The sequence below is a fragment of the Vanessa tameamea genome, chromosome 12 (genome assembly GCF_037043105.1).
Source record: "Vanessa tameamea isolate UH-Manoa-2023 chromosome 12, ilVanTame1 primary haplotype, whole genome shotgun sequence".
Lineage (NCBI taxonomy): Eukaryota > Metazoa > Arthropoda > Insecta > Lepidoptera > Nymphalidae > Vanessa > Vanessa tameamea.
The window spans coordinates 611,706-630,682 of NC_087320.1; the positions used below are offsets into that span (position 1 = coordinate 611,706).

Here is an 18,977-nt window from a genome sequence, read left to right on the forward strand (position 1 = left end):
AATTGTCTAAAATGTATTCCCGAATTATTATTCGGGATATTCGGGATAATACGTTCGTTTGTACTTTAGGGATCGGCAGCCCTAGTCAATACCTCGAAGACGATGATTCCATCTCTATCTCACGCCTGATTTTGAAGAGGGATAGAAATTCTTTATTCAACTTCCCTATCATGCTCGACAGGATTCATCATTAACATTTGAATAACCATTTGACTTTTCACATATGTTGGTCAATTTAAAGTTCATTCCTCTATTTTAATTCCTTTCTTCATATGAAAAAGGCAAAAAACCGTAAATCGTTCACGTTTCTAACTACAAAGTGTAACACAAGGTTCATAAAACTAATTGTCAGTTATTCTATTTTCTTAAGGTAAATATTAATAAAATACTTAACACCAACTTTCATATTTATTAATTTTCAAAATGACCAATTTCTATACTATCTTCCATGCCAAACAAACCATTTAAATTTTCAAAAAACTGCTTTTAGTAGGTGCATAGATAATACTTGTGCAAAGTACACAGATATTGGCTCAGACAGACTCAGATATACGTGAAATGTATATCTGAGTCTGAGTCAAATAAAGCTATTTGAATTATATTTAATCTTTGTTACTCGGTATATGTTAGTATTATGCAAAGTAACGTCTGATTTTTATACTATTGCCTTAGTTGCCTGAGTTCACAATAGTTTTTTCGCAGATTATATTGGTAATAAAATCACCATGGAACTCTCCGTCGCCCAATAAACTAGTGCGGGATGTGACGTTGTGTAAAAAAAACCTGGATCATTTTTCTCCGTAAGCATCGGTAACGCCTCTCAAGACACGATTTTATTTGTTCAATAGTCAAATTAGGTATTTTCTAAGATAAGCGCGTTCAATCATACAACTTTTTTAATATAGATATAGATTTCTTTCAATCCTACGTGCTTCGGAGTGCACAGTTGTATCGATTACGTTTCTTGCGACACACACATAGATATTAGATGTTGATTACTGAATAATCGACTATCATATACTTATATGATATAACACCTCGCCTTATTGCCTTCGCTTGTGACAGGAGGGCTGGTTCTTTTTTAGCCCCGAGAATTGCGATTCTATAAATGACGATTCAAAAGTGTTTGTAAAAGCCTAATTGAATAAAGTATATTTTGATTTTGATTTTTAAAAAGTAATGTGACGCAACATATTGGCTACCACTACTGATCACTCAGCGCGATGTAATAACGTTACCACACCACACCACTGGTCGTCATAGACTGTCGTATGCCAGGAGAAATTAAGAATTATTGCAATTTTAGTACAGGAGATTTTTTTTTTCATATTTCTAACTAGCGGAAAGATCAAGTATTTTGCTATCCATACAACATCAGTATGGATAGCAAAAAAATGTGTTTTTAATCACTTTTATCTCAATTCATAATCTAAATTAACTTATTAATTAAGATAATATTTATAAAATCACCATCACGTCTAATTATTATACAGAGATCTCAATTTACACGTAAAACGTGTTCAAACAGCGTAAAAATTTGCCTCCGTGCGAGATCGTATTGCGCAACAGATCAACGAGACAAATGTTGCGAGATTTCACGCAAGAAATTATACAGACACTTTATTTTTTTCATTGTTCTGGGTAATATGTTATATTATCTATTTAATAGTACTGTTGCAAAATTGCAAAAAGTTTTATATTGTACTGACTTTATCAATATGGAGAAAAAAGTATACAAGTGAATTAAATACAAGTCACATCCAGCTCTAACCTCGATGTAATGCTGTTTGCCCTGGTTTGAAACCGCAATACTTGGTTGAGCTTTATATGCGCTAGCCAGCTGACAAATTTCACTAATTGAAGTAAATAAAATATCCTGACTTAACATAGTAACGCACCTTCCAGTACCATTAGGCTTGTTATTATTGTATCATAAAATTCGTTTCTATATATTTTTTTTAAAGAATAATATGGAACAAGGCCCAAAAAACCTGTGTGACGTCAGATAACTAGAACTAAATATTTTCATTCGTATATCAAGGTGATCAGGTCATATCAAAAATATACTTTAATCAAGTAAGTTTTAACACGCACTTTTCAATCGTAAAGTTACCAACTACCTATTTTATCTGTCAGTACCATCACATATTTGACCGACAAAACAGCAATACTTTGTATTGACGTGTTCCAGTTTAAAGGCTAAGGGCTGATTTCACTACAGAGATAATTCAACTGCAGGCATGAGGAACATAACATGTTAGTTCCTCAAAAAAAGAAAAGGACTTCACTTGGTGATGGCTTTGGGCAAAACCGTCCAGGAAACCCCACACAATTCCCTTTTCTTCTTCTTTTCTCCTTCCAAACCATCACTGTCTATGTGGTTGGTTACCACTTACCATCAGGTGTCCCATTTGCATGTCAAGTCGGTTCGTTATATTGAATAAGTAAGCGCAACGAACTTCGTTCCTAACCACACAAATTGCTCACTAGAACAGCGCGTCAGTTATGCTTACAATGCTGTGAAACGGGTAACCCGTTCGCTGACTTATGTTAGCTTGAGCAATACTTGATATACATACATAGTATATAACTACAGATAAGATGTGCGCGACATAGAATATAAAGATTTTTTTTGCTTTTTTTTTCGATATTTATTGAATATAGCAAAAATTTATCAAACGAGTATTTATTATACATTGAGTTTAGTTACACTACTTAATCAAATTATACTTGATCTAATTGTGTCCATTATGTCCAATTTTACTGATATATTATGTATTCTTAGATATATATATATATTATAATATGTCGAAAGAATAAGCGTATAATTAATTCCTTGTTCTGTTTGCTCAGCTCAGCTATACCAAAGTAACATTAAACATTCATTGCAAACATTAAGTTTTATTTTTTTCAAAGAGAGTCTAACTTAACTTCTGTTAAAGAAAAGAGAAGATACGTTCTACTCAAAGGTTACATATAATAAACGTTGAACTGAAATTCGAAATTGTAATTTGCGACCAAACATAACTATAAAATCAGGTTATACTTAAGGGAATTTCTACATAATATCTAATTATAATTAGGATTATTAATAAGTTGAGCCCTCAAAGCATAAATGCGTCTACGACCATAGGTCAGGGTCGAATCTGTGACTTTCACATCGCTAGACAACGTTTACCGTTGAGCTACTAAGGCTGGACTGGCGTCATCATTTCTTAGGATATCAACTAATAAAAAACTATTGCATGCATATGACTGAAGAAAACGTGATACAAGTTTTCTGTTTCTCTCGGTAGAATCCAAATTGAAAACCAGGGGTAGCTTTATGATGAAGATACAAAAGTGCGTAGATTTAAATCATTATATAGTATAAAACAAAGTCGCTTACCGCTGTCTGTCCCTGTGTATGCTTAGATCTTTAAAATTACACAACGGATTTTGATGCGTTTTTTTTACAGATAGATTGATTCAAGAGGAAGGTTTATATGTATACATGCACAATATAGTAGAGAAACGCCGATAATTTTAGAGACATTCTGTATATAGTTAGTATCAGCATTGCACCGGTTCTGTAGCCTGGTCGTGTAAGAGTAACATACAAACAAACAGACAAACATAATTACTTTTTTTAGAGTTTGCCTCAAATTGTTAATACAAAGTAGTGTTATTTAGTGGTGATGATTGGTCTGATACTAGGGCTGCCAACTCGGAAAACTAGAAAATAATATGCGGGACTTGATCAACAAAAGCAGCACTTGCCTACAAAAATATTCCAAAACGATAGGAAATTAAATTTGCTAAATATTTTTTATCATTCGACTCTTCAGGCAGCAGTTCACATCGAGTCCACATCGTGCCCTCTTAATCCCACCGGTATATAACTGACTCTTAAATATAACTTGTAACAAATTAAATCTATTATACGCGTAATCGAATATGAATTTACCCGAATAATGTATGCGTATCCATTTCACGAACACAAATAAACTGCTTTAAGTGGAACAGCTGGAAACATCAAAGCCCACAGATCATTTTACAGCCGACTATTAAATTCAAAGCTTATGTTAAATATTGTTAGTTAATAAGGCACGTATTGGAGCTGACGTGGCCCAGTGGTTAGAACACGTGCATCTCAACCGATGATTGCGGGTTCAAACTCATGCAAGCACTAATGAATTTTCATGTGCTTAATTTGTGTTTATCTCGCACTCGGCGTTGAAGGAAAACATTAGTGAGGAAGCCCGTATATTATGCCTAATTTCAACGAAATTCTGCCACCAACTCAAATTGGAGCAGTTTGGTGGAATATGCTCCAAACCTTCTCATGCAAGATTATATAATGTTCCAAAGCGTGGTGTTAGTGCTCGTTGATTTTCGTGCAGGAATTTTAATTGTAAGTCGGATCAATATTATAAATGTGAAAGTATATAATACTGTCTAATCTGCTTATCACTTCACCGAGACTAAACCAATTAACTTTTAGTCTTTCTTATTTAGTCAGGTTACCTTGTCTTATCCGCTGGGTATGAATTAAAGTCAAGAATTTCAATTGAATGTCCTTATTAGGTACCCATTCAAAATTCATGGAAATTCTAATTATTAAGTTAGGCTTTAACGCCTACTTCAGAATCGTCATGTTAGATGTTCGGGTTGTATACAGTTCGCATTTAGGTTAGCTTTTTATTAGCACCGGTTTTCGAGGTCAAAGCGGATCGATGTATACATATATATATAAACTGAAGTCAAATGACTTTTGAAACCTTAAACATTTTAATAAATAAGATCCAACATAACAGATTTATTTCTTAGTATTATTTAATATAATTTCACAAATAAATCTATACGAATATTATAAAGAAGAGTTTGTCTGTTTGTGTGGTTGAACGCTAGCGTTTTCAAATCTCAAGAACTTCTGGTCGGATTTGAAAAAATCTTTCAGCGTTACACGGCCATTTATCGAGGAAGGCTATATACCATCACGCTACGATCTAAAGAAGAGAATGAATGAATTCTGTTACAAAAACATACGAAAGTAGGAATGGGGACGTCAATAACCTAAAATTGAATTGAACTTGCGACTTTATAAATCGCCAGGCGGCCCGTAAACCATTGCGCTATTGTCGTTTAATTCTATTGATTAAAGTAAATTTTTTTTTTTTACTTATGATTGTTTTTTGTTCAAGAAATAAGAAACAAATCGACACTTAACGCTGAACACGATCGTGACTTACTTAAAAATCGACTTACGGTGATGCGTTATTTTGATGGTTATATCCTTTAAGACATATAATTATAAAGTCAATGCCGCATATCAGGTTCAAACAATTTACGATCGTTCTAAATCGACTTGTTAGTTCCTTCAGTTCATGCCAGTTGATATATTATTGAGACAATTCCAGCACGCCGACAGTCACGTAACGTAACTGGTCACATAACCACCAGGTGGGCTGGAACAATGCAATGCAATTGAATCGATTTCTCAACAATATCGTACCGAGATTTGATTCTATTTCACAACAATGACGTCCGTGAATATTCATTACTTATAAATCAATTCGCAGTTACGTATAAAAGTTATGTATAGTAGGACACACTCTCCCTTTATGAAGTAAAGTAAACGTAAAAAGTAACTATAAATGTCCCACTACAGGGCTCAGGCTGCATCTCCTTATTCCAACACGCTATTCCAATACGGGTTGGTGGGTACTTATTAGAAACGCTAAGAAATCGTCGTTATTTGCTAAATTATATTCCAAAAATGTTCTTTACTCGAGAACTTTCTGGGTCGTCGGTAAAGTTACTATCATACGTTTGAAATATGGATAGGTACTAACAAAAAGAATCGGCAAGAAACTCAGTAGTTACTATTATTCTCAAATAAAATACATAGTAATTTATTTAATTTCTTATTTATTATGTTTCCCCTAATGCAACACAAGATTTGAGAACTAAGATTTTATATCAGTAGAGCCTGTAGTACCGGCTCACAAACTAGAACACCACTATACTGAGTATTGCTTGGAGATAAATATACTCTGAGTGGGTAGTACCTACCCCGAAGGGCTAGTACTAAGCCCTACCAATGACTATTACATTTATAATAAACCTAAATCAATGACTCTACGTTATTAGATAAATATACATTATCTATTTCCTTGTTACAAATCCTTTTCGAAAATATAACCTACCATAAAATATTTTTTTCTTATCAATCTGTTCTGTCATTCTTGAAATAAAAAAAAATCTAACTAAAACCTTACCTCTTTACAATGTTAGTATAATTAAATTCAATGTTTAATTGATATTCATTAAAAACGACGAAACAAACGTTTAAATGATAAAATATTATTAAATGCATTAAACACATTTATAAGACGATTAATAAAAAAAGTTACAACTGCGTGATTTAATTGCGTACATTGCACATACAAGTGCGTTGAAGCCATTATACTTTTAAATATAGCAATTATGCCATTAAAAATCTGTCGAAATAATGAGTTACATTTTCGCTGAATTATAATAGTTTTTTTTTCAGTCTTGTTGCAAGTTTTAAGCGTTGGTCTTAGGTTTGTGAAGTAATACTTCGTTAGGTGTGATATTAAATGTTTGGAGTGAATTTTTATAATCCGCGCGGTAAGGGTGACGGCGTTCACTTCATGATGAAGCCTTATCGTATATATTAAATAAATATTAAAGCCTTATAATAAAAATATTTTACAATATTTTTATTATAAGTTTAAATTGTTTATGTTTAGTGATTGAGTTTAAATATAATATAATGATTTAGTAGTTGTGAAAATGTAAATTACAATTGTTATATGATTATATTTTATTATCAGTATCTATATTATTATTATTATTTTGTAATTAAATATTTGCATGCAATTCAAAACTATATATTTTTTATCATGTCGATGAAGTAAATCTTCTGTCTATACTTGTACGCTCAAATGGACGCACCTTTTTATATATCTGTGTTAAGCCGTACTGAGGGGGCTGGTTTCTGAATCGCGCTAGCGTTTGCTTCGTCCCATTATATAAAGGGCCTCGACGATTAAAACATAATGTTGACGTTTTTGTGTTTTATTGCAATAACCACCAAGGTGACAAGTGTGCCAAAGGTTTTTTTTACGGATTGTATATTGTAATATTAAATGCGTAATAGATTGAACCCTATAAATGCGTGTCGCCATTTTTTATATTAGTTGGTTACTTATTTATTAAATAACAACCTCATAGATAGATTTTTATGGCATATTTCGAGTTAATTTTCTTCCGTTATTTTAATATTATAGCAATGTTTACCATGTGACAACCCTGAGGAATGTGAATCACTTCATAGGATCGGCATTGTAAACTTTATCTGCATTGAAATAAAATAGAAAGTCAAGTGCAATTGTCATTCGTTTTGTCCGTATTCGTATTATTTCCTTTTGACATTTGAAAGTGAAACTGTGTATTGTATTATAGTCCGGTCAGTGTCGTATAACACGTTTTAAATGGAATTAATGCTGTAGAAGGAATTTCTAACAACATCTCGCTGAATATTGTTTTCGTTTGCATATATCTGTAACTAAGTCTTCGGTCTTAAATCTTAAGTCTAAGTACATCCCGGAGCTGTTTTAGGTACCTACCATCACAGTATTATCTGAGATAATGTAATACTCGTAATATTGGTTCAATGAACAAATACAATCTCGATTGCACAGAGTCAGTAACTCTCTTTTGAAGCGTCGATGTATACCGTATTACAACAGAAACATAGTAACTAATCAATATTGTCGCTGTTGCTAAATAAAAAAATGTAAAGGCATATTTATGTGCAATTAGTGTTGATAACAAACCTTGGGTATGAAACGATAACCTCATAGCAATTTACTTAACTTATTGAACAAAAATAATAAATCTATTCTAATATTATAAATGCGAAAGAAGGTCTTTCTGTCTGTCTGTCTGTTGCTCCTTCACGGCCAACTGAACCAAATTTGATGAAATTTGGTAGGAAGCAAGTTTGAACTTTTTTATGCGTAACAATTTAAGACCAACCCCCTAAAACACGAGGCGCGGGCGACAACTAACTAACTAACTACAAATAAAGACAGAAAAAATGGTCTCAGGTTCGTATTTTATTTCCCTAGCCAATAGCAATTTTTACTTTAACTATCAGTAAGAAAATCGAAAAATGCAATTTAATAATAGTGTTTTTTTTTTGTTCATACAGCCTAAAATTAAAAAATCAAAATAAACGATACCCTAAAACATTTCGAAATTGATCTAAATTCAAAAATTGCCTTAACGGAGTTTACATTGCCGTAGCTTTTATAAAAACAAAAAGTTTTTCATTACACGCTCCATCGCAGACAATAAAAAATCACGTTGGCACTTTACAGTTTCCTTTGCCTCTTATTTATCTATCTATCGTATTCAAAATGGCGCGGTATCTCATAGATTATTGTTAGCCTACTTGAAATCCTGTTTAGGTAATTCATGGCTTTGGTTTAGATCCCTGACATTAATTATTATGGTTTCGAGTTAAATCTTGTGCAGTTTAACTTAAGCCTTTTTAATCTTTTATTGTTCCAACACACATTTCCTTTGAAAACATAGTTACTATATTAAATAAAAACTTTTGCATGTAAGCGGATTAGCAAATGGTCACCTGACGTATGTGGTCACTATAACCATAGGCATTGGCACTGTAGGAAATATGCACCACCAACCTTAGGAACCAATATATTAGGTCCCTTTTATTTCTAGTTACATTGCATTTACATCCTTAAAAGCGGAACACAATAATACTAAGTATGGCTGAGGCGGTAGTACGTAATACGTATGATTTATGCAAGTCTAAAAAGTCCACTTAGAGTTTTATCGTAGCAGCTGTTTGATTCAATATATTTAATATTATAAAAAATAATTCAACAATTCTAAATTTACAATTGTCTAGGCGAACGCAAATCGCCTTGAGACGCCATTGGACCTCCACTCTCCTGTCACCGTATAACTTTTATTATTACCCGCCTCGCAAGCTTATTGGCTAAATTAGACGTTCATGGTGATGTATGATTAGGTATTATATCAATATTATATGGCCGGGGTGCGGTTAGGGGCGGACCGGGTTATCAGCCCGGCTGTCGAAGCCGGAGGGGAGCGCTAAACTGTCTAACGAAGGCATTCATAATGATCGACTTCAACAGCTGATTACGTAATATGCGACAAATAAATAAAATTCTTGTTTGATAAAAAATAAGTATTTTCTGATAATAACTCTTTGAGCAAATCAAATGGTGTGTAGTTGTTATTAGAGAGCCGAGATGGCTCAGTGATTACAAGACGTGAAACTTAACCGATTATTCTGAGTTTAAGCCCGGGGCAAGCACTACTGAAGTAATGTGCTTAATTGTATGTATAATTCATCTTGCTCGTCGATGAAGGAAAACATTGTGAGGAAACCTGCACATTGTGGATCTGCCACGTAAATCCAACCCGTATGAAAGCAGCCCAGCTGTGCAGCAGTGGAAAATTATAAGCTGTTACTTAATTTTTTTCAATAAATAATTTATCTAACCGTTAAAGATTGTACGATATTATAGGTATTTCAAATAATTTGTATTACAATAAAATTTCTTATTCCTAACTGATCTGAAGAAGAAACTTATTAATGAATCAATTATGACTCATTTTGCACACCGGGATAACATTGACCTTTTGCAAAGCATTAAAAAAAAAAAACGACATTTAAAAATATATTTTAAAGGTCGAATGCAGTAAGCATCGAATTTATAAAACTTATTCAACAAAACTTGCTCGTATGCCATTGTATTGCCAATAAAAGGTTAAAATATTATTAAAAGACAAGACACTTTATAGATAATATCGTCTTTGTCTTACCTTTACAATAATAGTTCATTGAAAAGAGACAGCTAAATGAATATTGATATCGATAATTGAGCAAAAATATGACGTGCTATGTATATACAAGAGATTTAACCGATGATTGCGGGTTCGAACCCAGGCCAGCACTACTTAATTTTCATGTGCTTAATTTGTGTTTATAATTCATCTCGTGTTCGACGATGAAGGAAAACATCGTGAGGAAATCTGCATATGTCTAATTTCAATGAAATTCCGCCACGTGTGTATCCACCAACCCGCATTGAAGCAGAAGCAATGAGTTCCAAACCTTCTCTTCAAAGGAGAGGAGGCCTTAGCCCGGCAGTGGGAAATTTACAGGCTGTTACTGTTGTAGTATATGTAACTATTAAAAAGATAATTTTATCTATTCTTATTTACCTTTTCTTAATACAAAGTTGATTCAAACGTGCTCGTAAGAGCCCTGTTGAATGAAGTTTATTTTGTTTCTGATTACCGAAACATTGAACGTGCAGAAATTAAAAACACTATCTCCTCATCAACATTCCGTACAAAATAACATATTCAGTTTTTGACTGTATTATTATAGACATATATTGATTTGAAAATTACCGATATTAAGAAGCGGACAGACTCTTGTCAAATACATATGTATCTCTCATCATCTGGCAAATGTATCGCTTGACTTTTCAAAAATTCCAAGTAATTTACCTTTTTTAATTATTTCTTATTAAAGACGAGCGTTGCAAGCCTATTTTTTGTTACCAATGATTAACATATATGACACGCCGCGTACTGTACGTTGACTATTGCCAGAAATCGAATACTTGATACAGTTTGGAGATGATCGTCTCATTTCGAAAGTGTGCAATCAACTAAGAAGTCATTAGTTGTAATATTCTTTAGCACATAAATGCTCTTTAACGATTCCTTAATTTTAATATTTTTGTAAAAACGTATACCTTGTCCCACAAAATAGTTACTAACCCTGTGTAATAGGGTGATTGAAGTAACAAGTTAATATTCCTAGTATTAATAGTATTTACGTCACAATTTCTGCAAAAACTAAAAACTAATTGAGAAGCGATTGATTTTTTATTTCTTTAAATTTATATCTTAACGAATCTTTTGGTCCCAAATTATAGATTGCACGAACGGGATAACGCAGGCCGATGTTAATACCATTTTTGTATTGCAGAAGAGGAAGTCTGTTGTTCCTAAAACATGTAATACTTTTCCAATTAAAATTAAATTCGTTTTGATACATCTTATTATATCATTATATCTTATATAACATTTTCATATTGAAAGACATATTTTTATTTTAAAAATTAAATAATTATCATCAGCAAACAATACTAACTTTGTTTATTACGCATATGTTGCAGGTCATTTATATAAAAGTGAAAGATAAATGGAGTTGTTCAAGAAATGTTCATGATTCCCACATCGCAATGGCCACGCTTAGAAACATATTAAATTCCTTGAATCTAAAATAACACTCAAATCAAATCAAATTAAATCAAAATATACTTTATTCAAGTAGGCTTTTACAAGCACTTTTGAATCGTCATTTAACAAACTATTTAAAGTAAAACTACCACCGGTTCGGAATGTAAATTCTACCGAGAAGAACCGGCAAGAAACTCAGTAGTTACAATATACAATATACAATTATATAAGTATGAATATAAATATATATATACACTGGCTCACTCACCATAGAAACAACAAAAGTATTGCTGTATAGATAGATATTTATCCTAATCTCATTTCATCTTAATATAAGTATTAAGTGTGTCAATTTTATTCAATTTGTAATCAATTAATATGACTTACGAAATTGAGAGCCGGTTTGAAAAAGATTTGCTTAACATGTCTTTCCAAATCTCGTCACGTATTTGCATACATGTACGTGTGATATCCGAGCATCTCATTCATGTCTTGCTTGTGTCCATTTCGTGTCGTTCGTGATGTTCGTAACTAGTTCAAAGCGACTTCAAACGTCGATTATTCGCTACCATTCATCGCAGCAATTATGGATTCGTTCGTTCACGTTCGTTGTAAATTGCTTTTTTATAGGAACTTATGTTCGTGCATTGTATCGAATGGGCAATTTGTTTCTAAGTATATCGCAGATAAATCCTGTTCCGATATAATGTAAGGCACCCAATATCGTTTTTGGACCTCTGACATACATATAAAATTTTATTTTTGTTATCATCTTCATCTTTTGCAACGCACCTGCAAGCCCCCCGGTGTTGCAGATGTCCATGGGCGGTGGCAGTCACTTTCCATCAGGTGAGCCTCGTGCTCGCTTGCCACCTCTAACATAAAAAACAAATCTGATAGTTTAAGTTCTTTTATGTCTTGTAAAAATGTAGCAAATAAACTCAGTGTTAACAATCAATGGTACAAGCCTATCTCGGTAGGTACAACCCACTCATCATTAAGTCTAGCGCTAATTCGTATTGTTGTATTCTGATTTTAATGGTAAGTGAGCAGGTACAAAAAACATTACATCTCAGTTCCCATTGGTGGAAAATTGGCGTTGACAGTGGTGGCCACTTATCATCAGGTGGGCATTTTGCCAATGCTGTGTATAAAAAAATAATCTCACGTTCACGTTTTTCATATTAGATGTTGGCCACGGGATAAAGTACCATGCAAAATTTAATTTAATTCGAAGCATTGGAAAGCTTATGTATGATTTGTGTAAAATTTTATTAATCTGATATTATAGCAATGAAAATTGCGCTTGTAAGACAGTGTCATTACAATAGCGAAGGAAATATTATATACCGAATTGTAACCGGACGATAATCGATTCCCGATAGTTAAGTTACCAGATTAAGACGACAGACGCAAAAATGTACTTTTTATAATTCCTTTGACATTACTTTAGGTGCTTTGCGGTAAAATAAAAAAGGACTTCGTAAGTAAATGAATGATTTAGTGTGGATGAAGGCTCAGGTCAGCTCAGTGTAGCTGAGTCAAAACACTATGGTTTTCAGCTGGACCCTCTTAAACATATTTTTGGTGGCGAAAAGAGATCGCCAGAACACTGCTTGCACGAAGGCGCTTCATGTGCATAAGACGGGGCTGGTAGAGAAACCTCCGAAAAAAAGTAGCTATCGCCCAGCAGTGGAACATTTACGGACTGTTTACACGATGTCAACAAGTGCCGTAACAGCCCAATTATATAATTTTTGTTATGTTCATCCGTTAATCAAATACACGAGCGTCTCAAGCATTCCACCCGTATCGTAACGGAGAACCAATCCAGACATGACATTCCCAAGGGCACAAGCGACTGACCCTAAAATACTGGTAGTATCTGTGCATACAGTTTATGAGTTTACACAATACACATCGTTTCAATTACAAAATAAGTATTATATTATGTAATATGAAAAGGAGGAGGATGAGGAACAGGATCCTTAAGATAGTGTACAGTACACTAATTTAAAACAACTAAATTCCACTGAAAACCAAACACTTAAATACAATCTTCTTAATCCTCTATATGAAAGGAAACTTGCCAGCGCGATGTAGGAATATCAAACATTTGACACAGCGCCATCTAGTAGTCAGAGGTAACGATCAAATTGTAAATAAAATGTATGTAGATGAATATATTGTATTCTTAATTTTGATATTAAAGTAAATATTCGAGGTAAACTGTATCTTCTTATATATTAATTGCGTAAGCCGATTTTTGTCCCAGTGATTATGGGACGATGGCTGCACAAACAAAATTGGTTATGGTCTCATTTTGAAAAGCTTCAGCCGTAGATGTGCAGAAAATTAAAGACGATTCTTGATTGCAATTTACTAAATCGTTACAATTTAACCAATAATTAATTTTAGAGAGAAAAAATGAAAAACGTAAACAAAATTAAAGATAATTGCTATCGACAAACACCAATCCTTACTGAACTCATGTATACTATTTGACATTAAAAATTTCATTTAAATAATGTTTCATAATTTGGCGCATAATGTAGATGAGTGACTTCCAGTTTACAATGAAATGAAATCAAAACAAAACCTGTCATAGGTTTCGAAATCCCTAAAAAATCTTTTGAAGTTTCGCGGCCGAGACATTAGTCGTTTATTAGTGTCGTTGGTTAAACATTTTGTAAGAAAAAAAATTGCATGGAAACATAATAACATTGCAATATATTTAATAACTATATTAATTATTAAAAGATTATATATTTGAGTATGAAGATTATTTATATAAGCAAAACGTAGAATGTCAAGCTACCACCGGTTCAGAATATCGATATTACCGATTAGAATTGGTGAGAAACTCTGTAGTTACTTAATATTGACCTAAAAGAAGAAACTTACGTCTATATAATACAATTATATTTATACATCCTGTATGGAAATCAAAGAAAACGCAGTCCAAGCTTTTCAATCATGTACATTGTAATAATGTCTTTTTAAAATGACATTATTATTTTTTTATAGGCGAGGTTATTTATGTCTGTGAAATCTTAGCACAGAAATGAATACCTTATTCCAGGAAGCCAATACAGGTATTGACTGTTGAGTCGGAAACTCGCTGCGGTTGAACTTGGTGGCGGTTATTGAAAACAAAGAGTTGAACTTGAAATCATTTCTCGCATATAAAGTTTTTACTTGCACACAATAACATATTCCAATCGAAGTATGAATAAAGATAAACAAACCTTAGATTTACGTATTTCATGCGATTTGCTAAAACTCGGCTATAATGTGCACTACTAAGACTTTATCATTAATATATATTTATTTATAATACAACATTTTTACACTTTACTACTTATATACATTTTAATTTTACGTGTATAATTCCGATAACAGTTTCGTCGACGGTCAAAACGTCATTTTTTTTGCAAATCCATAGTGAGTATCACAGATTAATCGAGCTCTCGACCAATGATATCGCGTCAATTTGCTGTCAAATGTTGTATATTTGGCTTTTCTCCTCTTACGGTTTGAATACAGTATGGTATTTATATTACTAATACAGTCTAGTAGTAATATTCAATAATTATTTAAGAACGGGACCTGTGCACGGGTATAGTTAAACTTAAAAGAAAATTTCCTAATAATATTAGTTAGACAATTAAATTTTTTGACATAGTAAACATTTCACAAAGTTTTAGTCTGTAGATCACCACGCTGTTTCAAAATGTTTAAATTAATTACTTAATATTAAATAGACGCGATATCACAGATCGAGATCTTGAATATTATTGTATTCATTATAGATTCACGATTAAAATGGCGTTTTGAATGTCGCCGAAGTTGCTATCGGAACTTTGGAAGTAAGTTTCGGTTACATGTCTGTATGTAGTTGAGGGAAACAGTGTTGTGTTATAAATAGAGACGTTTATCAACAACGGCATGTAGTGCATTATAAAGTAGAGCTTTTTAGCAAATCGCATGGAGTATATAATTAAAGGGATATATAAATACACTATGTATAACGGTAGCGTATCAATTTATTGTAATTATATATTAAAGTCCATCGGATGTCATTTATTGGAAATATATTTACTATTGATAATGATCGAATATAATCATGTATTTAATTTATTAATACTGAAAGGTCAGTCTTTTTATTTATTTATTTATTTACTAAGGACCATCAACAGTCACTACACTTACACATGTTATACATAAAAACATATTTATACTTAATTTAAAGCGTGCGACTCTTTAAGACGGCCACAACATGCATTTTTAGGTACAATACACAGGTATATTTTTACTAAAATAATTTTATAATACTAAAATACTAGAGATTAACTACTAACTAGATTAAATAAAGCAATAAATATTATAATCAACAAGTTCAGTAATATAATTGATCACGTTAATAACATAATCAAAATCATTATAATTAAAAGATCTAGAAATGTATTATCCTTTCGAATTAGTAAACAGATATTCGCTACACACAGTTCAATTTCTATCAGATAGAGAAATGTTATTTGTGTGATTCATTCGGATCTCCGTGTGTGACAAACCAGTCGGGAATGGCGAAGCGGACCTTCGTACAAGGTCGATCTACACTCTCTTTGGTCTCATTGTAGCCAAAATTAATTCCACGTAAGTAAATATTTTACTACAATAATTTTCGATTTCGGTATTTCTTGGAAGCATTACAAGCATAAATAATAATTCGAATATTTATTTTGAAATCTATTAATTTAAATGTCTTGTGTGAATTAATGCGCAACTTTTTTTTATTAAATAACAGGTGGATGGTCAATCACAGCACTGGTTTTCGTTTTCAACTCGAAGTAAAGACTTCTCAAAATCAATGAATAATTATTATCAGTCCTGTAATTTGATTTCAAAGTATATATCGGATCATACACGGATAACCGTTGATTTAATAACTTAGACATCTTAAAACTAAGCAATGCTCCGGTTTTTATATTGTAGCACAATTGTTCGTTTTGTACCGACAATGAGTGCAGTTCAATTTTGTTTTTGCTATTGATGCTAGATTCGAAAGTATGAAAGGCTCGCCGTCGGATTGTCCAATATTCAATTTCAAAAATTCTATTTGATTTGTGAAAATTCTACGTTACTGAAATGACTACATTTGAGAATGTATTCTGCTAAGGTAGGTATTCTGGATAGTCCTATATGATATTATTTGACGTACAATCGAAAAAAACCAGAAAATCAGATTGTCATCAGCAAATACTATTTAATAGATTTAGTTTCGTTTCTCAATATCGTGAAAACCGATTACAATTATATAAACTGCATTGAATTTAAAGAAATATTTCGAGTACAGTTAACTTCTTTGTTACATGACAACGTCGCATCCATTGATGTTTCCAACTATAACAAGAACTTTAAGTGAAATTACTTGACAAAGTATTAATCATTATCCAAATACCTATATGTTTATACATATATGATCTTATTTTATCTTTTATTATGTGACGCGTTTTATCATACTTAATTTCACGGCGAATAGTTTTTTCGTTACATACCTAAATAAAAGGCAATTGCTGAGCTTTTAACCTTGTCTTGTGAGAACAGTTTAATTAAAGTCACTTGTTTAAGAATTTGGAATAAATTTTATTTAACCAACTTAACTATGTATGTCTTAATTGGGTATCTTTTATACATTTTGTTGTCACTTATTTGGAATTGTGTGTATGTTTTTATATAAATATAAGGTACTCGTCTTGAGCCGACTTTACATTATCGGCAAAAATCGACAAATTGCAATACACATACGGGGTTGACCAAATATCTTAAAGATTTCTTAGTTAAGGTTATACACACACGGACGGAAATTCACAAAGGCCTAGAGTAGTAACAAGCAAATTATTTTTTTAATGTAGACAATTCTTAACATAAATTCCTTCTAGTAACCGTCAATGATTAATAAATGATCTAATACGAATAACATACATTTATAATTGAATGTAATTGTGCTAAGCTACGCCATGTAACTCATGCAAATACCAATAAAAACCGTGATTACGGCGTGCGCAGACGCAGACCAACAAGGAAACTTGCTCAGCAATCCGCATAAATGCATGCTGAGCTTTAAGGCATTTTACACAATGCATAAGTAAATTTTTTACGTTAATATTCATAATTATTATTATCTGTAGTAAATGACGAGCTTACTTTGATTACTTACTAATCATAAAATTGTGTTAATAATTTAAGAAATGACATAGGTACTCGAATATAACGGGGGAATCGTTTTAAAAAATCCTATACTTCATAAACTTTATACAAAGATTATTTTTTTATAATTGTATATAACATACCAAAACAATGGTATATATATAATATCTTACCGTTAAAAAGGACTCAATATTAACACATGGTTGCACATCCGTCTTCCGCGTTGCAGCCTACATCGAAGTGTGCTTTAAAATTCAGACAACCTCACCAGGCAGATACCGTTAACCGTAAGACCAGCATCACAATACACACAATTATATTTAAAAACACACACCCACAACGTTTATAACACACGCGTGTTAGAATTACATAAGTTTTAATAATTACTTTTGTTTAAAACACACGTTAAGTTATTTTTAATTCACGAAATGTACTCTTAACGCGCCACAGTGGTATTGCGTTTACAACTGACGGCTGACATCATAACAAGTTTACAGTTCAGTTCATGCAAAGTTGTACTGGCTAAATTTATCACCTTTCTCTTTTACTCGCACTGTACTATAGCTGAGTGGAAAGAGATAGAAAAATTCATAAGTTCACCGCAGGGAAATCAATTGAATACAGCGCTCCTAGCGTGGGAGCCGAAAAACATAATACAATTAAGTATTGATTTAAATGCTTAAGTTAAGAGCGCGGCTAATAGATGGCGCTGATTCTGTGTACAGTTAGTTTTGTACTTAAATAACAGATGGCGCTACCTGTCTATACAGTATCTATACTAAGATAGACTTAGGGAAAATATAACTTACACTTAAAGTCCATGTTGTTGTTGTTGCTAACAATAAAAAACCATTTCCAAACTGGTCAAAGTGTGTTCTTGTAACTTCCTTTGACTCATGTCTAATCATCTGAAATAACGATTCCCCATTCAAACTTCCAACCCCCATTTAATTCTTTTAAGGGATTAATTTTAAAAATCCTAATCACTTAGGAACGAGGATTCCTGTGCAATGTTTTATCATTTTAAGCCCTTTAATTAATGTTCATTTTGTGTTGGTCATTTTAAAAGGTTATTGAGTATTATTTTTGAACGAAATAGTCTATGGTATTCTGACAAAAAATTTTTTTGAACTCCTGCCCTTATCCTAATTTTACTAGGGGTCGGCGCAGCATGTCTTCTTCTTCCATACTTCCCTGTCGGACGTCATCTCACAAGTAACATTCTTTCTAACCATATCGTCTTTCACACAATCCATCCATCGTTTCTTGGGTCGTCCCCTACCTCTATATCCATCCACATACATTCTCAAAGCCTTTCTCACAACATGGTCTTAATTGCTCCGCATAACATGCTCATACCAAGACAGGCGGTTTCCAGATAGCTCCTCGCTAGATATAAGTAGTTTCCACATATACAGAATCGTGTTATATTATATTAAAGA

General features: G+C 32.7%; 1 protein-coding gene across 2 annotated transcripts in view; it reads right to left on the minus strand.

The window, feature by feature from the left end:
- LOC113401482 (cadherin-87A) overlaps nt 1-18,024 on the minus strand; it is a 47,711-nt gene extending 29,687 nt beyond the window's left edge. For both annotated transcript variants that reach the window (XM_026641416.2, XM_026641414.2), the window contains exon 1: nt 17,709-18,024. The gene's annotated coding sequence lies outside the window, so the exon portion shown is untranslated. The remainder of the gene's footprint in view (nt 1-17,708) is intronic.
- Between the last annotated feature and the right edge of the window lie 953 nt (nt 18,025-18,977).